This window comes from Elgaria multicarinata, chromosome 9 (genome assembly GCF_023053635.1).
Source record: "Elgaria multicarinata webbii isolate HBS135686 ecotype San Diego chromosome 9, rElgMul1.1.pri, whole genome shotgun sequence".
NCBI lineage: Eukaryota > Metazoa > Chordata > Lepidosauria > Squamata > Anguidae > Elgaria > Elgaria multicarinata.
In genome coordinates, this window is record NC_086179.1 from 72,027,782 (window position 1) to 72,051,974 (window position 24,193).

Consider the following 24,193-nt stretch of genomic DNA (forward strand, 5'->3'; position numbering starts at 1 on the left):
AAGTTTAGGGTGCAGTGCTATTGGGTTGTCACCTGCTAGATAGAAGCCTTTGATCACAGAGTCTTCTGTGATTCCTATGCCTTGTTGGGCTGACACCAATCAGCTGGGAGGAGCAACCGAGGCTATTTTGACCTCTGCATCATGCTTTTTCCCACTAGATGGGTGTCAGAGCCCATTTAATAGAGTCTTGCTGGTAGTGGTGGGCCTAGGGCTGGAGAGGACCAGGGATACAGTGGATCCTAGTCTTCTCTTCCCTTCCATCCCCTCCCTGCCCACCAGCCTGCTCCCTTTTTCCTCTCCCCATTCTCATCTGAGGTTGTGACACCAACCTCGAAGAGAAGTTGCAACGGAGCTTTCTGTGTCAGCTGAAAGGGGAGTGGGGGTGAAGATCTGAGCCAGCATTTTCATCTATGAGGTTGTAGCTTTATCTGCTGCCTTGGAAGTGAAAATCCACAGGATCCTATAGCCCCTCGGGCAATGCCTAGGGGCCAAGCCATCCTACAACTCCCAATGTTCTTCCAAGGGTTTATCTGCACCACCCCTATTTTGGTGGGTCTAGAGTTTTTGCTACTTTGTGTGTAATTGCATGGAGTTTTGATGATGCATTGGGTGCATCCTGACTAAGGGAAACTGTGTATGAAGTGTGGTACTTATCCTGCATACTTCCAGCCATCACCCCCTTGTCGGAGTGATGCTGGAAGCGCTGAATGAACCTTTCCCTCTCTCATTGGGATATTGTGGAAAGTTAAAACAGGTTGTTATGATATTGTTAATGGGTGAAACAGTGCCACTGCTAGGCCGGGGTAGGTGGGTGGGCATCAGGGCAGGGGGCGGAGTGTGTAACTCAGATTACACACAGTAGTTTAATGGGTTATGTGCAGTAGTTTATTTGTCTGATCTCATGGAGAATAACAGTAGTTTATTTTCAAATAATTTTCAAACTGTGAGTAGCTTATTTGCTCATCATGTCTTAAAGTGATGTTCAAACATGGCAATGTGTTATTAACAGCTGAATTGTGAGATCCAAATACATTAAGTAGATCTCCCCAAACCTACTTAATTTGCATAATTCTGCTGATTATGGGAAGAATCTCATGAAGTTGTCATCATCTAACCCATGGAAATCCTGTACAGTTTTCTTTCCCCATCTCAGCCACTTTTTACGTCTGAAATTTAACCATGTCCACATGCTTTCAAACTCCATTCAGTTGACATGCTAAGCCATGGTGGTTAAGCATTCTGAGTTCAACATTATGGCTTAGCTTGATGTATGAACCATTCCATACCATGGTAGCTACATAGCTACTGTTTAAATATGCTCACTAACTATTTGCTACAAAAACGCCCTAACCGTGACTTAGTGTGTTGTCTAAACAGGCCTGTTAAGAACAATAAGTCTTCACCCCCTTTAAAAAGAACAGAAAGGTGGGACTCTCTGGCTAATGCAGTCTTCACAATTAGAGTTCAAAGTAAATTATTTCAGGGCAGATACATGAGTAGTTAGCTTTGCCTCTCCCACATTTAGCACTATGGAATCAGGAGAATGCCAGAAAAATTAAGAACAATTTTTTCATGTGCTCCTACATTCATCTTTCTTGTTGTCCCAGATGTATCATCACAAACAGAGCCCTTGTTAGTGCGATCAAGGCCTGGTTGTCTGGACAAAGCGTTTGTGTGGTATTTTTCTGGCACTTGGGTATCTGCATAGTTTTCAGCTATAGTGATTGAGCAGATCTAATTTCTGCAAGCCACCTGTTCACTAATAGTCCACGTGACGCAACAAGAAAATCATCTGTTTGATGATGCTATCCAAATGGTGGATGTGATCAACATACCCCTTTGCTTTTCTGCTTCTGGTACTACTTCTATTATTTCCAATTGTGTGATGAGCCACAATAGAAAACACAAGAAAGTTCTCTTCCAGATTTGCTGTAATTCAGTAATTGTTAAACCCAAAAGCTGGGGCAGGCCAGGGATGGAGTGGATGAATAATCCCTTCAAAGTTCCCGATAAATGTTATAAGGACAACTTGAACCTCACTTTTAGTTGCTTCTTTGTAGTCCTATCGAGTTTCATTATAACACATTCAAACACATTTCAGTCACCATGAGGTAATGTTCCATATACACTATGTTGCCTTTTTTCAGCAGTTCATGGTGCATGAAAGTGACTTGGTACCATATGTTGCCTACCCTGTTCTAAAGCATGTCGAACTTAACTGTACAGGCTTGTAGAAATGTTCAGTAAAGGATTCAGTTATTGCCAGAGCATCACCAATTGTTATTCATGCAATTATCAATACTGATTGCAGAGATGCATTTAGCCAAAGCTTTATCAAATCAAATTGTATTTACGGAGTGGAATAAAACAGTAATTGCTTGCAGCCGACGGTCCTGTGAATTGGAAAACCCCAGCAGAGCAGCAATACATAAATATGCTAGTTGTATGTCCTTTGCACAGTCTTTTGGGAGAAGGCAAAGGGGTGGAGGAATCTCTGAGTGCACAGATTTTGATCCCATTTCAAGCAATATTATGCATGGCTGGCTGAATTTTTAATCATGTTTGACGTACTGTGACATTGTTTTTATATAACAATGGCAATGATTTTGACCCATAACACCTTGTTTGAACTTTTATTTCATCTTTGGCATACCCATGCGAGTCAAATCTTTCAAGGCAGGCAGTTTGAGTAAAGATCTTTAATTTTGGACTAATCTGAGAGCTGTCATATTGTCATATTGCAAAATCTATTATATAATTCAGTTCAGACCAGCAAAAATGCCTTGATTTTGTGGTTCCCCGATGGCTAGTTTACTTAAGATGTCCCAGTTCAGATGTAATGCTAAGCTATGGCTTAGCATCATGAGTGCAAGACTTACTCTAGATAGTAGAAAAGAACAATTTAATCAAAAATTGCATAGTTTAGGTACTACTTTGGCCTTTTTTTAAAGGCCTGTAACTGTGTTTCTAACACAGATTGACTCCATGAATTCTGACAGGTCACATCTGAGCAGTTGGATAAAATAAGAAATAGTAGAAGTGGCATTGTGCATTAAAATTCAAATCATGTTCTGTCATCTGCTCAGGACATGAACAGTCCTATCATTCATCACATGTATGCTATGCTTTCTCTGAACAGCTAGCTGTTTGCTTTAACTAATGCTTTTGTTTCGACTGCTTCCAACTCTTATGACAGACAAAATTAGTTTTCAGCAGTGCATCCAGTATATAAGAGGCAAGCACTTGATGGAAGCTTTATTGAGAACATTAGAGTTTATGCATTCAGTAGATATTGACCAAATGGAACTGAGTAGAGCAACTACAGTAGAAAATAATGACAACATTGTTCAGCCACATTGTACATGATCTGTCAAAGATTGTGAGTAAACTGGGTAGTGGGCTTCAGTGGACAGTGAAGGACAAATAGTAGTAATAGATTGCATGTCGAAGAGTTTGATCACAAAAGGGACTGTTTCAAAACTTGTAGAGACATTGAGGCATTGGCAAATTGAGTGATCAATATGAAGTTATGTTGGCTTTCACAAATATATCTAGCACGATATCCTCCCTCCCCCCTCCCCCCCATCATTAATACAAAAAGTAGATCTGCAAAAGTTTTGAACTTCAACTCCCAGCATTCCTGACCATTGTCTATACTGACAGAGACTTCTGGGAGTAGAAGTCCAAAAATATTTGGTGATCTATCTTCTGCCCACCCCTGCATTATATCAATGTTTTAACATAAGTATTAGAATAACTTCAAAATATTTCAAATTGTTGATGTGCTAGAAGTGTAATTTAGATTTTTTCTCTCACACATTTTGGATCCATGAGGGAAACAGTTCCATGAATGTGAGAATTAGCATGTATCTAGAATATTTGGAGGCAAGAAAACTGAGCGATGGTGACATTCAAGCTAGATTTCATTTAAGCCAGGATAAGTTTATTCATGCATATGTGTGTGTGTGTTTAATCCATCGTGGATGCTATCAGGAACAACACTTTTAGGATTGCACAACTGCCTTTTAGATAACTTTGCACATTTCCCCCACAGAAAATAGTTTTAAAGTCTCCAAAATATATGTTCCTTGGTGTACTTTTTCAAAGTGCATTATATGCCAGCTGCGTGGGCATGTGTAAATATATTCCTTACCCTACAGTATATTGCATATCCTAATCTTTTGCAGGGATTTCATATCCGTTGCTATATTTCCTGATCAAATGATGAGCCCTGTCTGGCATGACCTTGAAATTATTTCCACTAATTTAGTAGAAATAGATCCATGTTTAACTTCATAAAAACTACTCTAAATATCAACTAATCAGCATAATATAACTGCAGTGTTGGTGTGTGGCATTATTTAATTGATTATATGTAAGTCGCTCTGGGAGCCCTTTTGGCTGAGGAGCAGCATAAAAATATTTCCAATAAATAATAAGTAAACAAACATTTTCATCATTAGCAGCTGAATCCAAAATTCTTTGTGCTCAGATGCACTCACAGTGAAATGAGGCGGACCATATGGGAGTCCCTCCATGTGCAAATAATCTTTCCGTCTATGCTGAAAGGTTTTAGAATTCATCTTTTCAACTAGCCTGAATTTGGATATGTGAATTATTATTATATAAATGTAATTAATAATAATAATAATAATAATAATAATGGATATTGTCTGTTTTTGTTTGTATATTATGCTTTATATAGTTTTAAATTTTGTATATTTCTTTTTAATGTTCACCGCTTTAAACTTTTGTAAACTGCCCAGAGAGCTTCGGCTATGGGGTAGGATATAAATGTAATAAATAATAATAATAATAACAATAATAATAATAATAATAATAATAATAATAATAATAATATATTAATTATTCATGTAATAATAATAATGTTGTTGTTATATTCATCATCATCATTATTAATCATTATTATTTCTTTATTTATTTCATTTCTATAATGCCCAATTGTCAAAGCTCTCTGGGCCATTCAGAATTCACAACATAATAGAGCATAAAAAAATTCAATCTACAAAATGTTAAAACAATTTTAACCACTTTTTAAAAATTCAATAAAACTTGGTCTTTCTCAAATGTAGAATACCTTAAGATGACGTGGCCTTATTCTGTTTATACTTAATAACATCAACTATATTTCAGTGTTGCAATTTAGTTGTTTGCCCAGGATGAAGGGAGGAACTGTAAAATATCATAACTAGAAACTTTGGAGGGGATTTTTTTCTGTGTGGGAATTCAGATCCCTGGGGCATACCCTTTCAATACGTCCAGGTGGGTTTTGTGCAGCAAAGAAGCATGCTTTTTACAAATATAGACAGGTTCTAGGAAGACCTTCCTTTGAAGGTTTAGGCAGTGAGGTGTGGGTAGGTGGGGAGAGGAGCTTGAAGCTGAAGTCAAAAACAGATACATTGACAGGCAATTTATCTACCTCTCATTGTTGGCAACAGTTACAAATGCTAGCTGCTACCTTGCAGTCTGTGCTGTGCTTCCTGCTTTTTTAAAATCTTAGTTCAGTTGCAAAATCAGCACAATCCGTCGGAGTATAGGTGGCTTCTTTTTGTTTTGCTGCAATCCTTTTAGTAAACCTAATGAGTTGTGATATTTATTAGGTAATTGGGCATGTTCAATATGCAGTTTACTCAAATGGCCGGTAGTAACACATTAAACATGTCTCTCCAAAAGTAATCCAGTGCCTTGTAAATAGGAATTGTAGCCAGTTTGCGTCCCAAAATAAAATTGTGCTGTTTACTTCCCCCTCCCAAAATGCACAGTGCTTACGTCTGTATGCCCCCCTTTTTTGTTGTTGCAATGTTGAGTAGAGAAGATGGAAATCCATAAACAAGAAATGCAGCAAAAAGAGGTATTTTGGCCAAGAGCCCTGCCTTTTCTGAGAAGGGAAAATGTGGATACAAAAGGCATGTCAACTTAATTGAACAGTACAGTTGAAGTCATGGTTCATTTTTAGAGGAATTCCATGCTGTTTCACCTCTGGCCCGTCTTGGAATGAAGCGACATTACAGCCGATAACAAAGGCACACACACCAGAGGGAAAGGAGGACTCATAAACCAGTCCTTAATTAACTGAAGTGTTAACATCTTCTCACATAGAAATATAGGAATCTGTCTTATACCGTACCAGATTGTTTGTGCATCCAGCCCAGTATGGCCTATTCTTAACCGACGGGAGCTCTGCAGGGTCTCAGGCACTTCATCTGCTGCTGTTCCTTTTAACTGGAGATAACAGGGATTGTACCTGGGATCTTGCAAAACAGGAGCTACATCCATAAGAACATAAGAAGAGCCATGCTGGATCAGACCGAGGGTTCATCTAGTACAGCACTCTGTTCACACAGGGGCCAATCAATCAGCTTTCAACCAGGGACCAACAAAGCAAGACATGGTGCAACAGCACCCTCCCACCCCTGTTCCCCAGCAACTGGTGCACACAGACTTACTGCCTTAGATGCTGGAGGTAGCACATAACCATCAGGGCTAGTAGCCATTGGTAGCCTTTTCCTCCAGGAATTTATCCAACCCCCTTTTAAAGCCATCCAAATTGGTGGCCATTACTACATCTTGTGATAGTGAGTTCCATAATGTAACCAAGTGCTGTGTGAAGAAGTACTTCCTTTTATTTGTCCTGAATCTCCCACCAAGCAGCTTCATGGGATAACCTGGAGCTCTAGTATTTTGAGAGAGGGAGAAAAATGTCTCCCTGAATTATCATTCCCCCCCCCATCTTCACCCCAAGAGGAATGTTTGGCTATTTTCTTTTCTTTTGAGTTAAACTGTCATTTGAACTTGTTTTTTTTAAGTAAGCTAGAATGAAGTGGCTCTGTTACTATGCAGTGAAACTGTATTAGCAAAATATCTAGACACTTGTTTTATATACTGTGTTTTTGGTCGGGCAAATGACATTCTAAGAGAATAATTGGGCAGGAATAAACTCCAAATTAAAATGTCAAAATCTGAAAGAGAGCAACTGGCAGAATGCACGTTAGATAGTTTATATAAAAGGTGAGAAGTGGCTTCCTCGCCTTTTTAATGACATCCCTGAACTGTGTATTGTATGTTTTGAACTGCTGGGTTTCTTAGCATTCTTTTTGTATATCATTTACTGTTGGATATGAAACTTAGTCAATATGTGCTTTGAAAAGAATCGACTCACATGCTAACACTGCAAGCCCCAGTTCTGATGTAACATACTCGATAGGAACTCGGGGATCTTTGGCCTTTGCTAGACCTAAGATTTATCCCAGGATCGTCCCAGGGTCATCCCTGTTCATGTAAATGACACACAGGATATCCCAGGAGCCGGCAGGGACGACCCTAGGACGATCCCAAGATAAACCTTAGGTCTAGCTAAGGCCTTTCTTGCAGTGAGAATGTGAACTCTAGAAATAATTCCAGCCTAGGCCTCATGAAGCTAGTCTCTTGAAAAGCACTTATCTGTTGGTGCATTCCACATGACCAGCTTCCAGTTTAAACTGAATTACTGGCCCCTTCACTTGCCAGTCTGCTGTTTATCTATGCCGTATATGTACAAGGGCCAGAAACTCAATTTAAATAGAAAGCCAGCACAGGGATTATATCATGTGCAATTCTTTAGTGTAACCAGCTACGTGTTTTAAACCAGGCCCTCTTTTCTGTTAGCAGACTGAGTTATTCAGAGCTCTTGAACTCTAGGTTTGGGTTCTGTGTATCGTTAGGCTCTAAGCAGCTAGCCTATTCTTCAAATGGATGAGGCTGTGCTGTCAATTTCAACAAGCTCCTATTAATTTCAGTGGACTTGTACAGCAGACCTAATAATTCAAACCTCTTATTTTTAGGATGTTTGGAACTGATGTCTGACTACATTGTGTGTTTGTCATGCAGACAAAATAGATTTAAACATTTCTCAATATCTATGGTAATGTCAAGTCCTAAAGATTTACAAGAGATATATTTGATTGTGTTTCATGACTCCAACTAAAGTTCAGAATAATTTTCAAGAGCTTTTGAGTTCTAAGAATGAAACAGAAGTAGGTATTATTAGTATAAGAAATCTGCCTGTTTCTTAGCATTATCTTCCAATTTACAATTTATGGTCATGGTCCATATTGCTTCACTTGCTATCAGATTGGTTGCTGCTCTTTCCAATGGCTCCTATTTAGGCAACACGGTATGTTTCTGAAGATGATGGGCTAACTTTGGACAATCATTCTCACATTTCTAGACTTGTTTAGAATGACACATGAATGACTTGTCATGATGACATGAAGACTGTTCATTATCATTGTACCTAGCCATGTTCAGAAGCTGTGATCCAGAAATGTGTATGTACCATCTAGGTGCACACCTAAAATGTTCCTCAGAGTTCCCCTTTCTGACGTTGGGCCCCAGAGAAACCATCATCTTTCTCCTCTATTGAGTTAAAGTGATTTATCATCACAAGAGGTTTTTGATGGAGGACATGGTGATACTATGCCCATGGCCAAACTAAATGTTTGTCTCTTGCGCACAGTTGTCCTGCTTCAGCCAAGTTCAGTCCCAAGTTCAGTGCAAACATAAAGCGACTTGCAATAGAGAAGTCAAAACAAGCCAAAAGTCAAGCACAGTTTACCAGACAAATGTGGATTTTCCAGAGAGGAGTCAGAGACATAACCAAGGTCAAACACACAGGATATCAGGGAAGTATAATCAGAGTTCCAAAAGGCAGTGTCCGGAAGAAGACCAAAGATTAATAACGCAGAGGTCCAAACACAAGTCAAGGTACAAGCACTGCAGCAACGTCATTGTTTTCAGCAGCTCTCCAGTTGCTAGAGTTACCAGATTCCCTCTCAGTGTTCAACTGTGATATGTTAGAGGCTTGTCAGATGTCCTCCTCATGAGGAAAGCTCAACTCATAACTAGTCCTCTTCAGTAAGTGAATGCTCCTTTGCCTGGCCACCATCCTGTCATGGAGCTTAAGGCACCAATGTTGGGAGTGGCTAGGTAGCCTGGCATTTCTCTGTGCTTCAGAAGTGAGCTCCACTTCTCCAGGAGGCAGACTCGAAGAGGTCCCAAACCACCTTGGCTAGTACTAGGGTCTTCTGAGAGCTGCTGGCTCCTCATCAGAAGTTGACTCCAGAAGCAGCATGACACCTCAGACCATGACAGCATTGTGGAACCATGTGTGCTTGATCTCTTTACCTCTGTGTAAGTGTGTGCAGCCCTGATTTAGATTGGGGCCATGGTGCTTCAGGAGAGGAGCTTTAAGCCCCCCTCCTTCTGTTTTTGTTCAAAAATTCCATCATCACCCCTTGCAGGGGAAGGAGTTAGGGGGAAAAGAGAGGACAAAAAGGTTCCATTAAATGGATCCTTCCCCCCCCTTTTTTTTATTAACTCTTCCATCCCTCCTTTCAGGGGGTGGAATTTTGGAACAAAAACAGGGGGGAAGCTTAAAACCTCCTCTTTTGAAGCACCATGGTCCCAAAACAAATTGGAGCCATGAATGCTTATGCTGGAGATGTAAAATTTCCGGAAATTTTGAAGCCATGGGGGGGGGGGGGAATGTTTTTTTCCTGGTTGTTGTTGTTGTTGTTGTTGTTGAAAAAACTGAAATTTTCAGAAAAATTGAAATGATGCAATATTAGCACTTTTTACAGATTGAAAGACACTTTGTTACTTTAGTAACATAAAATGTAATTATGTCCAAGTTGGTTTGGCATAAAATTATTACATTTGGTATATTAAAAGTACAGCGTATTAAAACAATTATTACAAATTTACTTTACTTTTTTTACTTTTTTTACTTTTTTTGGGGGGGGGGGTAACAAATGGAGCTACAAGCTCCTGAACTGTTAGGAGCACCTGAACTGTCAAGAACTTCTTTGGTTCTGCCAGTTTATGAAGAGCAGGCAAAAAATCAATTTAAAACAACAACAGAAGAAACCACCAACATTAGTAACAAAGAAATGTTTCCGCTAGTCCTCCAGTGTCAAGACATGAAGGACACATTCCCATAAAAGGAACTGAGAAAAAAGGGGGAACCAAGATTCAAGGAATATGCATGAAATTTAATCTGACCTATAGCTATCCCTATTAGTTTCAATCTCTGCTTCAATGGCAGTGCCCCCTAGAGGCAGAAATGCATCTTGCTTTTGCATTTGAGAGTTGTAGTCTCAGTTTGCAACCTAGGACTTGCTTGTCCTTGGTGCACAGACATTGTAATAATCTGATACTGTACAGTTTTTAGAAATCATTTGGAGAAGTAAATATCTGAACACCTTGTCTTAAACATTTTATTCATCATGCTAAAATAAAACATCCCATAATCTGTTTTTTTCTTCATTTTTTCCAATTTTTTGGGAAAAACCCCAAAAGAGGCTTCAGAAAAAACTGGGGGGGGGGGAACCATTTCCCCCCCTAATATTTCCATTTTTTTTCAGGCCTTCATATCTCTATGCTTATCTAGAAGTAAAGAGGTCTAGCAATGCATGCTAGAGAGAACATTTAGTTCAGCCTGCAGTCTAATATGAATGTTGTAACTCTCTGGATCACAACCAAAGTAAACAGGATGTGTTCAACTTGCTAGTGCATGAGGAGCATAGAGTGCTTTTTCAGATGTAAATGTATTGCTATTGCAACTATGTCACTTGCTCTGTACACTTTCGCACTGGGGTCATTTTGGGGCTTTCTGTCAGGTTTTCTGTAGGAACTAGGGAGATGGCAAAGTTTTGTTCATCACACCTACTCCCCCAGATGGAATAATGGAAGTTGTTAAAATGGGACCTTTTGAGGCTTGTACTGTGTTTTCTCAGAGTCAAAGTCCTTCCATGTAGAAATGTTGTTCATGCAATCTCTTGCTCAGGCCGTTCTCTGGTAGCTTGAGGCCCATTTAAAAAATAAGTATAGTAAAAATATTTTACTCCTTTAGTTACAAGTATTTTAGGCTTTTCAGTTCTCTGCTTCTAAACCTGGTGCCCTTCAGATGTTTTGGACTTCAATCCCCATCAGCCCCAGTTAGCATAAAATCAGGGATGCTGGGAGTTGCAGTCCAAAACATCTGTAAGACACCAGGTTGTTCATAAGGGTGGTGATGAACTGATATCAGCATTTTCCCATCTTTAAAAAAAGATCAGCATTAAGGAATTAGGGCAAACTTCTTTGGAAGTGTCGTTTTATTGCTTTGGAATGGGCCATCAGCCTTTATTTTTCGGCTTTAATAGTGCCGTTTAATCTGTTGTTAGATAGGAAGAGTTGTAGATCCATTGTAATTATAGATCAGAATGGATTATAGTAACATGCCAGTTTTGATTTGAATGTACCAGTTTTGTTTGCTTCTGTTTTCAGTTAAATAAAATGTTGCCCTTATTCTGTTCATATGACCACATTTTGCAAAAGGCAATATGTCTTGTTTTATTCAATCAGCATTTCAAAAATTAGCTTGTTTATGTTGAAACCGAATGAGTTAATGTAAACTAGTGCTCTATTTAATATGTTTTCCTCTGAGTATGACAGAAGTATTTTTTTAAAAGAGCAAATCACATTTTATTTTCAGAATCTTTTTCAGAAAAGAGTATTAAGATCATCTTCTATAATAATGCCCCATAGTTCCATTAGTCAGTCTGTCTGCCTTCTCCTCCTAGTCTGCTTTACCATTGGACCTTGGAGAAGGTAGGATGGCAAACCCAAATCTGTGTTTGTCTCAGCTGTGAGCTTCGGTCCTTGCAAGAACTCCACAAATGCTTTCTTTCCCTAGGACCTACATAGCACTGCTTTCCCCTGCTCTAAGGAAGCGTCTTTGGCCATTGCTAGACAAGAGTTAGCCCGTTGTGAGGCCCGGTCTCCCTCCTGTGCATCCAGATGACGCACAGGGGATCCCGGGGTCAGGCCGGGCAAAGTCCTCCCTTGAACCGGGATAAGCAGTTCCGCTTATGGCCCGGCTTTTCTGCAGCCCCGCCTGAGGCCGGGGCTGTGGAAGGTCTAGCAGGGTCCATGGCATTTCCCGGCTGCTCGCTTACTCGGGAGTAGCTGGGAGAAGCCACGGACTGGGCACGGTGGGGAAGAATGGGGACAGGGCATGGCGGACAGGTGCGGGGAAGAACGGGGACAGGGCATGGCGGACGGGGGGAAGAACAAGGACAGGCATGGCAGATGGGGGGAAGAACGGGGACAGGCATGGCAGATCGGGGCGGGGAAGAACGGGGACAGGGCATGGCAGACGGGGGGAAGAACGGGGACAGGCATGGTGGACGGGGGGAAGAACGGGGACAGGGCATGGTGGACGGGGGGTGGGGAAGAACGGGGACAGGCATGGCGGATAGGGGGAGGACGAGCGAGCGGGCAGGGGGGGCATCAGACATTGTGGGGGGGAAATCAGGGGCAGGGGGAGCAGGGAACCCTTTATTTTTAAAAAAATGTACTTACTTTTTCGTTGGTGCGCTCCTGCGCACATGGCCCTTTAAGAGAAAAAAAACTGGAGCACTCGACGGGGCTTTCCCTTGCCCCGTCATGTGTTTATGTCTAGCTAGGGGTGATGGCGCACGCTAGCTGCAGCGCGGCCTCACCCCTACTCCCGACCGGATTATCTGGTAGGTCTAGCAAGGCATCAGCAGCTATTACTCCAATATCAAGCCTCCTATCAGTCCTAATTGTGTGCCTAGCAACCAACACGCCCCTCAATAAGTAAAAATGGCAAAGGCTGCAATATTTGACAGACCTGGTAGAGCCAAAGGGTTAAGAATGAATGGGTCTGAGAGCAACAGCTCTGTATACTGCAGTTACTCTGGGAACATAACCAAGTGAAAATACAAGACTTCTGCAAAGCAGAGATCTATGAGTCAAGTTCTGAGGAAACAAAATGGAAAAACCAACTCTGCCTGTTATACAAGAACTCGGTCATCTGTAGGACCAATTTTCTTACACTTTGGTGCCATATCTTGCTATGTTAAGTTTCACAAGAAACATCCTCTTCATGCTAGAACTAAGGTACACTATTTCTATCTAGTTGTTTGCTATAAGATGAGGAGCCCATTCCAGTTATAGTTAGATGACTGCTGAATTTAATTACATTACAAGAACATTTCTGGTTTCAGGGCTATAGTGCACACTGTTTATAAAACCATTTTAAGACCAAATGTAAAACATTGTTAAGACAATTGGCTGAAAAACATTGTGATTCAGTTCAAGGCAGACTGTGGGTATACCTGGCTGGATGAAAACTAGTCTATTTGCTAGTAATGTGATTTTTTTTTCTTTTTTTAAAAGAAAAATATTATCTTTGGTACAGGAGTAGCCAAAAAAATTCAAATAGAGTCTTTATGGAAAGACGGTTCACTTAAGTTAAGCAATGGAGAGCAAACTAATTAAAATGTTATATCCACAGAAATTATACTTCCATTCATTCCCCCCCCCCCCGCTTTTTTATGCTGCTGCTTTTGGGGGTGAAGGGTATCCTTGTTTTGATTATCTACCACTCCAGTTTTCTTATGAGAACCCTTGTGACTACAGGAATGCTACTCCTGTTCAGAGATGTGTTTCCTTTCCACACTCTGGCTGTTTAAGCACTGCTGAGAAATTGCTCTTCCCTTAACATTTGGAAGCAGAATCATAGTTGTGATTCCAAATAACCCCATATTACAGCACTACATTTCCCTTAAAATCGACAGTGTTCACCCCTACATGCAAGATTCCAGAAAGTGTGCTCAGGCTTGCAGCCACAGCCTCCTACCCATCACTCATTTTTTAATTACTTTATTGGCTTACTTGCACTTTGCTGCACCTGCAGGAAATTAACATCAAAAATTACTTTCATTTCCACATTTTTTTTACCCCAGAACTACTGCAGAACCTACCAATCCTTTGCAAGACTGGTAGGGTCTGCTTGAATTTTTATTCATTTAAAACATTTCTTGGCCACCTTTCAGGGAAGGATCCCTCCCAAAGCAACATACAACAATAAAATTCATATAATAAAAACAATGCAGTAATAAAACCACAATTTTCAATATGCAACCCCCACTTGGGGGGTTGTCGTGTTGAAAAGAATTTGTTAACTGTGGGTTAATTAAAGCTTAAACAACCTTCACATAGCCTATGGTTATGAGAGGGTTGTTTAATCTTCATATATCCCATGTTCTCACTTCATGACAATCCCCAAGTGTGTGTTGCATATGCAACCTGGCATCCATGGGCATGTTGTAAGAACGTAAGAAGAGCTAGTCCAGCACTCTGTTCACACAGTGGATAACCAGCTGTCGACCAGGGACCCACAAGCAGGACAAGGTGCAACATTACCCTCCCACCCATGTTCCCCAGCAGCTGATGTATATAACCTTACTGCCTCTGATATTGGAGGTAGCATTTAGCCATCAGGGCTAGTAGCCATTGATAGGCTTTTCCAGGAATTTATCCAGCCCCCTTTTAAAACCATCCAAATTGATGTCCATCACTACATCCTGTGGTAGCGAATTCCACAGTTTAACTATGTGTTGTATGAAGAAGTACTTCCTTTTATCTGTCCTGAATCTCCCATCAAGCAGCTTCATGGGATGATCCCAGGTTCTAGTATTATGGGAGAGGGAGAAAAATCTCTCCCTATCCATTCTCCACACCATGCATAATTTTGTACATCTCTATCATGTCTCCCCTTACCCTCCTTTTTCCAAGCTAAACAATCCCAGCTGTTGTAACCTTCCCTCATAGGGGAGATGCTCCAGACCCTTGATCATTTGAGTAGGCTTTTTCTGCACTTGGTCTATGTGGCTGAGTACTAGGCTTGTTAAATTTTTATTCCTGCCTTGTTGAAAGTCTGTGTGTCATGTAAATTTGTGTAGATTGGTCTAAATGACAAGTGGCTTAATTGCAAATTGTATTAGAATGTATTTCTGTGAGTAAATCCTGTAAATTAGATTACCCAATGATTTTGTGGGGATGAGGGCAGGGGTGAGTTCTCTTACATTTATATGACTGTTTTATGTCTCTTAATGAAGACTATGCTAAAGCTGTTAAGTGCAACTGCCAAGAACCATCATACCTTTCATAACTTGTGCATCCTGCTGAAAGCTGTCGAACGTTCTTCATAAATAAAACACCATTTCTGAAGGATACAGGAGAGCAAGTGCCATAATATTATTCTTGTCTTTCTCCATCCTTGTCAACATAGCCCTGCTAGGACTTTCAATAATGAATGTGTCTGTGATAAGGACAGAAATGAATACATGTGTGGGAAGAGCTAAAATAAGGGTGTCCTTGAATAGCAGCTCTCTTGTTTCAGGAATAGTAATAGCTTCAAACAGGCCTGTCATGTGCAAGACATGTCAGTTTTGTAGGATGGTCGACAAACCTTTGGGAATATCTGTTTTCCATAACATACTATTGCTTAAATGTATTAGAGGGCCTGAGCCTACTTTTTGATGGAGTGCTGAACGTCTGTGTTCAGAACACTGTGACTGTAGAGAAGTGGTCTTTCAAGTAACAGACTAGGATAGAAAGGCATAATTTCCAAAGACAGATAAAATGCCATTGGTGGATCTAAAATACTTTGGGAGACACTGAACAAAAACACTGACTATCGGGGAAGCTCACAAAAATTAATTGGCCAATTCACAAGAAACATTGGTAGGGTAGCATTTCTTCTTATATTTAATTTCAATATAGCTAAAATGCTCTTTTGCCTTGAGAGGTGTGGGAGGAGGGAGAATAAAGGAATAATAATTAGGGTGTCTCAGCATCCTTATGTGGCCTTTGCTCAGCTACAAAGAACTGTTCCTTCCAGCATTATAGGGAAGAACAAGATTTTGGCTACTTTCACCTTAAAATGGAGTTCTGTACAATACACAATACAAACCCTAGTAATAGAAGTTATAAATATCAATCACTTTAGCTATGTATAAGATTTATAAATAGTGTATACTCATTAGACTGTGTGAGATGTATAAGGGAAGAAAATAGAAGGTGACACTAAGGCCCTTTCAACATCTAAAGGTTATCCCAGGAAAATGGAGGGATCATCCCTGCCTGCTCCCGGGATCCCCTGTGTGTCATTTGGATGCACAGGGATGATCTCGGGATGATCCCGGGGGGGGGGGGGGAAAGGCAGGTGTAGAAATAGCCTAGGTCAAGTACTGCCTGTAGTTATGCAGTGACTAATTGGGCTGAAGGTTAAAATATTCTACTGGATAAAGGAGATGAAACAGGTATGACTGCATTTTTAAGTACATTAGCTAACCAAAAGACTTGGAAGGAGCTATACTTCCTACATAAAAAAAAAGTTTACCTACTCCTCTAAATTTTAAAGATTTTGCCACAAGACTAAAAAGGCAAGTAGAGTTAGAAAAAGAGAGGGGGAGAGAGAACAGAGATTGAATTGCTATTCACATCTCCTGTCATTTGGGCATTGAAAATATGTGCTGTCGGAGTGGACATTCAAAAAGAAGCCCGTAAATATTTATGGATTGCACTGACTTCTGGATTCCATGGAATAATTGCACTGCAAGACTTTACACTATATTTTGACTGAAAACAGGCCCACTTATTTTGGCTGCCCTTGGCCTGCTTGCCCCCAAGGTTCCCCCAAGGCCTCATAACTGACATCATGCCAAAGTTCAGAGATGGGCTGGAGGGGAGCTGGGGTGGACTTTGGATTATCCTCATCACATTAACTTCAGGATTACTTCAAGAACTCAAAAACAACTAAACTGTGGGAGAGAATTCCCACAGTTTTAGCCAGATAGGAGTTCAGAGAACTCATCCCTGTTACACTAGCCTTCAGACTGCTCTCTGGGAATTCTTTGATCAGATGTTCCATCATGCATTCAGTAAATGCATGAAGAGAGGAAAGGGATAATGTTCAAACCTCCTTTTTAAGGGCAATTTTTGGAGTCCCCAATTGTGTGGCAGCTGCAGTTTTGAGATTGTAGGCATGCCTGCACTCCATTGAAGCCAGGGTCTGATCTCTAGCTTCACTTAATGTGTCCTCTTTCTCCATCCAGTTACTTAACATTGGTCCACCTAGATCCATGTATAAGTTTATGGATGAAGATGCTGAACAACAAAGTATATAACGTAGGGTTCTCCCCAATGTTGTTTTTCTTACATGGCCCTGTTAAGGCTAGATCTTCTATAATACACTGTATTGGAGATAATAGATTTTCAAGTTTGAATTGCAGCACCTGTTCTTGCTTGACATTTGGCATTCATCCAGCTTCTGTTAACTCTGAAGCTAAATACTTGCAAATATTAAGTACAGGAAGGTGTTTACCCTGGCATGTTTTAATGTGATACCCTCTGCCTTCTTGGATGGGAAATTTAGGGGAATACAGTTTGTTTTTAACTGTGCATATTTATTGTTTTATTTTGTATGCTTTTATCTGTATGCCGCCCTGCGATATTAATGATATAGGGCGGGATACAAATGTTTTAAATAAATAAATAATAAATAATACCTTATTCCAACAGACTATGTCCATGTGGCTAAGAAGAAATACATGTGTTTTGTTTTCCGTAATGAGTGAATTAACCCATTAATCTCTTTGTATCCATGAAGATCATCTGAATGCAATATTCTTTTTATTCTTTCTGATACAAAAAAGTCTGTTCTATTATGCAGCTAAGTACTTGCTGAGAGCAATGAGGATGCAGTCTAAAATATTTTCGAACCAGATAAAAAAGTCTGCTTGTGTTCTGTTTTATTGTTCCTTTGGTCTTTAACTATTGTATAAATAGACCTATTTGGTTTATTTTGTAGGATTTTATTTCTCTAAGTCAAGCTATGGCTTTGTATTTTATCCTCCCATATTTATTGTTGTATAGGTCTTACTATGAGGTCTGTTGATTGGATCAATAAACTGATTGATCGAGACAGTGTGATGGCTTAAAGTGTGTAATAGGATGGGGCCATGCATGCTGCCCCTGCCCCCTATGTCTGTGGGCACACAGCCCCACCAGTTCAGACCATGCCATGTTGAACTGGAAAGGTCAGAACTCTTGAGTATGGGTAGAACTGTCCATGCAATCATGGACCCTGCCTTATCAAGGTCTGAACTGAAGGTGGTGGGTCTGAGGTGCCTGGATACACAAGGGACAGGGCCATGCATGCTGTCCCAGTAAACACTTTAAGCCCTCATTCATTCTCTTGAATGTCTGAACAGGTTTCATTTTTGAGTTTATTCTAGTTTGTGGATTTACGTTCTATTTTTTGAATCCTTTTGCAAAACCTCATTTTACAAATCTTTCAACGGTGATTGAAAGGTGTATAAATACATTCCCACCCCCCACCCCCAAATTAATTTACAAATGTTAACTTGTCACTTGTCAGCATGGGTGACTGGTGTTTGAATAGACATTTTTAATTCCCTAGTTTTTCTTGACGTCAAGAGAAACACGGTTGCCAGAGGGCAAAGCTGACTTTTGCAGTTAGCTGAGCTGAATTTCATTTGCATGGATATGCTGACTATCTTGGGCTGCTCTTTACAGGGATAAACCAAACTGTATGAAATACTTCAGAAATTAATAGATGTTCAATAATTATATTATTGATAGCAAAAAAAAGGACGTTAATAAGCAGCTGAAGAATACAAATATAATCACTTTCAGAGGATGCAGTTTATGGGTGTAGATTTTTTAACAAGCAATTGGTTTGATAGAATGCAAATGTAATAGCTTTCAGAGAATGCAGTTACAATTTTTAACAAAGTGGTTGCTGATTTGAGAATACAATTGCAAATGTACAGTTTTTAACAAGCAGTTGCTAATTTTTAATTTGTAATAAAGTTGTAATAAAGAGTAATAAAGTTTAAAATGCAGTTGCTATATTTAACAAGCAATAGTAAATCTTTAATAGACCTTTGCATTCTTTGACATGCAATTGCTGATGTATTGTTTTGAACACAGTTGCTCTTTTAAAACATGCAATTGCTAATGTTTAAATCCTTCATGCAGTTGCTTGTTGTCAAATCTTGAGATCAGTTGCTAATGTTCAGGTCTTAATGAAATCTTAAGATAGTATATTGGATAAATAAATAATGATTGCAGGTCTTAATAAAATCTTAAGACATTATAATTGCTAAATAATGGCTAAACGGTAACTCTAGGTTGTGTATTCCATTTCTGATCTTCAGTAGTATGCAACGAAAATTATTTTATTCTTTAACTGCACCATAGATGTGAGGATAAATATACATATATTTTCACTTTGGAATCCATAGGGGACTGAGCACTTGCAGGGTAGGAAATTGTTTCTCTTTAAATGGATGTTGGATACTGCTTTTTTTAATTAAGGTATCCATCGGTTGCTCTAAGATAACAGAAACAATTCTAAGTATAAATACACTTGTAGTCAAAATATAGTATCATAAACATCGCAAACATTAAGAGATAAGGGATGAATGAAGAGTAACTTGCCCAGAGAAACTTCCTTGAATTGAATTATATTATATTATTACTGCTGTATGGAAATGCTAGAGGAATCATTGCCAAGCACTCTTAAAGAAAGATAGTGGGGTGTAATAGAAGCCTTTTTCTCACCTTCAGTCACACATTGAGGCCTCAGCTAGACCTACCGGTCTAGCACAACAGAGGGGTGAAGATCTCGTGATATTTTTATCGCAAGATCTCCCCCTCTGTTTACATGTGGCGCACAACGACCTCTGAGGGAGAGGATGTCATGGCCGCCATTTTGTTGTTGTTAAAGGAGAAGAGTGCAAGAATGCTCATGCACAAAAGGTAAGTCTTTTTTATTTTAAATTCATTTCCCCGCTCACCCCACCCCCGATGGGTGCGGGTCCTGGCTCCTCGCAAGGAACTGGGACAAACTGCGACACCAGCACACATGTTCCACGGTCTCGGGATCAGCTCAAGACCATGGAAAAAGCGGTCTCGAAGGGGAGGGCGAGATCCCGGGGCAAGGGAGCGATCGTCCCTCCCTGCTCCTGGGATCCCCTGTGCGTGATGTGGACTCACAGGGACGATCCCGGGGATCGCCCTGGGATTTTGCCCCGTCTAGCTATGGCCTGAGTGAATAAATGGACGGAGAAACAGAAATGCTCTCCAATCACACACTGATTGAATGTGTCAAGGCATGGTAAGGACAGGGCTAGAGTGTTAGAATTGGGGTCCAAAGCCAGCCATATAGATTTAGGGAATAATCCTTTGCATGTTTAGACAGAAAAAAGCCCTACAATTCCCAGGATGCCCCAGACAGTCAGGCTGACTGGGGAGTGCTGGGAGTAGTAGGACTTTCTAATTTTCTTAGAAAAACATAAGAAGAGCTCTGCTGGATCAGACCATGGGCTCATCTACACAAAGCAGGATATACCACTGTGAAGTGGTACGAAAGTGGTATACAAAAGGCAGGAGCCACACTACTGCTTTATAGCAGTATTGAAGTGCACTGACGACTGTTGGGGCCCATGACACATACCATATACCGCTTTCATACCACTTTCATAGTATTATGTCCTGCTTGGTGTAGATGTGTCATGGCCCCCAACAGTTGTCAGTGCACTTCAGTACCACTATAAAGCAGTAGTGTAGATCCTGCAGTGCACTTCAATATCACTGTAAAGCAGTAGTGTGTCACCTGCCTTTTATATACCGCTTTCATACCTCTTTCATAGTGGAATATCCTGCTTGGTGTACATGAGCCCCAAGGGTCCGTCTAGTCCAGCATTTTGTTCACACAGTGGCCAACCAGCTGCCCATGTGTTCCCCAGCAATTGGTGTACATAGATATACTACCTCTGATACTGGATACATTTTTTTCTAAACATGCATAGAACTGTGCTCTTCATGGACAAATCAGCCTCTTCTACTTTACTGGGTTAAACTGATGGAGCAACTCTATGTAGACTTCCCTGAGCTGCTAAGAAGAAGGTTGGGAAACAAATGTTATAAACAACCAATAAGTAAAATGGACACTTTATGAATAGGTAGAGTGAGGAAGTAGTTTATCCAAGTCTGTATGTGAGAAATGTTAGTTTTTTTATCTATGTCCCTGTCCCTGCAGCTTAATCTATTATATCAGTTTTGTGGTGTTTGTTTACTTTAATAATATTGTTTTCTTACTTCATGTAACTTACTAGCCACTCTGCTTCTTGGTCATACATTTTTCAGAAATAACATCTTCCCAGGTTGCTTTTTGCAATGGTGTCATTTATCTGCCCTGCCCCAGTTCGCTCTGAATTTTGAGTTGATTTCTCAGGGGATCAACATTCTGGAGATCACCATGGCAACATTTAGAAAAATGTATGCTGCAGACTTGAAGCTTTCTTGCTGTTATCCCTGTGAGAGCTCTTGATTATCTGTGGGCTAATGGAGGTGGGAAGGAGAAAGAGGGGGTAAAAGGTAAGGTAAGCGTGGCTTGCATGTTTGCATGTAAATTTTGAGTATTCCACTGCCGCTGGTTCTAGGTTGTAAACCAGGAACTGGCATATAAATGCTAATTTATGACTAGGTGGTCTTGAAACTTGGTTCTGAAAGCCCCATCAGCACATGGTGAGTGTGAATAGGGTTTTAATAACAATGCACATTGAGTATTGACAGTCAGGTTCCAGTATTATGTACCAAATAGATGAAAGACATATTTAATCAACCATAGTTTTCCAAATTATATTCAGTGAAAACTGTTGTTGTTTTAAGGTGAGTGACGTTGAAGGAAGCTTAACCAGAAGTTAAGTGCTGAACATTTTAAGTTTGACAGTTGAGCAAAATGAAGTTAGACTTGTATATTAAGTTATGGTCCCAAAATAAAATGAACAAAGAGTTCAATAAAAGCCTTAGTAAGTATGTCAAAAATAATAATATAGGCTGTACTCCTACCCACACTTAAGTATGCACAAGTCTCATGGATTTTATTTCTGTGCTAAAAATTCACAATTGTGCAATTGAATAAATCATGCAAATTTTGGTAACTTTGCACAAACGTCGCTATGATTTCCTTCCTCGGGTTACGAAATTTGTTTTAATGGGAGCTTCCTTTCATTTTTGCATGAGTTCTTTACTTTAATATTGTGTCGCAAGCTAGGGAAACTTTGTGTATGTGTGGTGGGGAGGTGGTTCAAGAACAAATGGGTGGTGAAAGCTGGCAAAATATTTTACCACATCTGTTCTTTAAGCCTGTTATTAGAGTTATTGGAGATGTGGAGAGATGTATAATGTACTCTCAGTGCATAGAATCCAAAGGTAAACTACAAAGCACTCTGGTCTACTGTTTGGTTTACTGTTAGGCTGGAGTTCCATCTAAGCATTCACCAGAATCCATCTCCTTGTTTTCTCATGTGCCCTCACAACTGTTCTGCAGTCACAAAAGATCATTGGAGCGGGGAGAGGTTAGGCGTACGCTGCCACAGCCATGGAGAAGCAGTACACAAGCAGGCTACCTTGTGGGATGCTCATTGGGGTAATGCGTGCAATAACACATGTGAGGCTATGTTGCTGGATGTGATCCAATGTTGCTGGATCATGCCAGTTCAGTATAGCCATTCTGTGTGAGTTTTACGGATCAGGGCATTTGTTGTAAAGCCTATAAAAGCAACTTACATGTCTATATGCCTTGTAACGATAACTAGCAAATGACTTGAAACTGAAAGAATCCTCTTCAGAAGCAAATAAAGGTGGTCAAGGAACACTGATTTAATAATCCATTTCCCAGCTTGCGCAGCCAATGAACACTTCATATACCAATGCATGAATTGTTCTCTGTAGTTGAAAAGAAGACAACAGTTACCACTGGATTTCTTCCCAGAAAGGGGATGGACTTGAAAGAAATACTTGGTTTACTAGAGTAGCCAGATGTTTCCAGCCCCCTACTCTGAGCTCAACTTCTTTCAGGAATGACAAAGGATATTTATTATTTGTTTATTTATTTATTACATTTTTATACCGCCCAATAGCCGAAGCTCTCTGGGCGGTTCACAAAAACCTTAAAGTGTCTAGGTGAAATTCTGACACCTGGCAAGACTAGTGCCTACCTTAAAAGTATCCTGTAAATACTGAAATATTTAAAAAGCTAGAAATATAGTTACTCTGAAATTTTTTAACAACATGACTTTGTCTGATGGAGGTAGCGTTAAACCTTCTGTCACAAGCATTGAGAGTCTCTTCTTATCTGTTTATCTAATTTCCCCCCTGCTCTTGTTAATACTGCTAAAAGAAATGTGTAGCAACACAGGAAAGTAACACATTTATCATTCTATCTGCTTCCCTGATTTGAATAAAAAAAGTGAAGGTCCAAATATTTTTCTCTGGATGAATAAATTATTATATGCAAATGATATTTCCTGTTACTCCTAGACTAGTAATTGCACTAGCCTACATGTTGGTCCTAAGAATTATTAAATACATTTCTTTTGGAAGCTGTAAAGTGTGCATGTGGTAATTTGAGCACTTTGTGTGCATGTGGAGAACCATTTCTCCAAATTTCCAAAATCTACCCCAAAAGATCCACATAGTGTCAGGAATACATTAATTGACCCAAACTCTCATGGAAAACAGTACCATAAAGAAAATATTTCATTCTACAAAAATGCCTTACCCAGGCTCTAGTAGTGTGACTGTACAATTCCAGATACTGTACAATTCACCCTTCTTCTGCTGTCTTGGCACCAGACATATAGAGTCTAAAAAGAATAAACCAGTAGGCAACATTTTAAAAAGCACAATGAAAAGTAAATGGATATCCAACTGTGCATTAAAAAAAAAAGGTAGGGAAGGTAAAAGAAATTTCTCCTAAAATGGGCCTTATTTGTAGGGCTTTTATAGTACCACAATCACACGTTTAAAAATAATTGTTCCATAATTGTGCCTCATTTCAGCAGCATGAAATGTCAAACTCAACACAGCAAATCAATTTCCAGCCTCCTGTGAGAAAAGCAAAAGCCAATGTACTGTTAGTAAACTGCGAAGAGTGAGATTTCCTTCCATAGAAGAAAATAGTGGTTGGATAATTTCACAAATTAAAGTGTGGTGGGAGGGAGCAGACATTGCTCAAGCCAGAAGTTAAGGGCAAGACTGTGCTTTCTTAAGCTCAGAAAGGAATCTTTATTAATGTATTGTGAGAAAAGGAATAGGAAAGAAACCCAATGGGTTCCTAAAGTTATTGACTTGGTTCACGCAATCAAAACAGTGCACAGTAGCTTATTTGTCCTGCCATGCGAACCCAGATGGTGGTGAGGGTTATGCGAGGATTAAATAACCCTTGCATAATTCAACAGGCTCCGCT

General features: G+C 40.0%; 1 protein-coding gene across 2 annotated transcripts in view; it reads left to right on the forward strand.

Annotated features, from left to right (window-relative positions):
* PLXNB2 (plexin B2) overlaps positions 1 to 24,193 on the forward strand; it is a 335,450-nt gene that overhangs the window by 174,342 nt on the left and 136,915 nt on the right. The gene's annotated exons all lie outside the window — the stretch shown is intronic.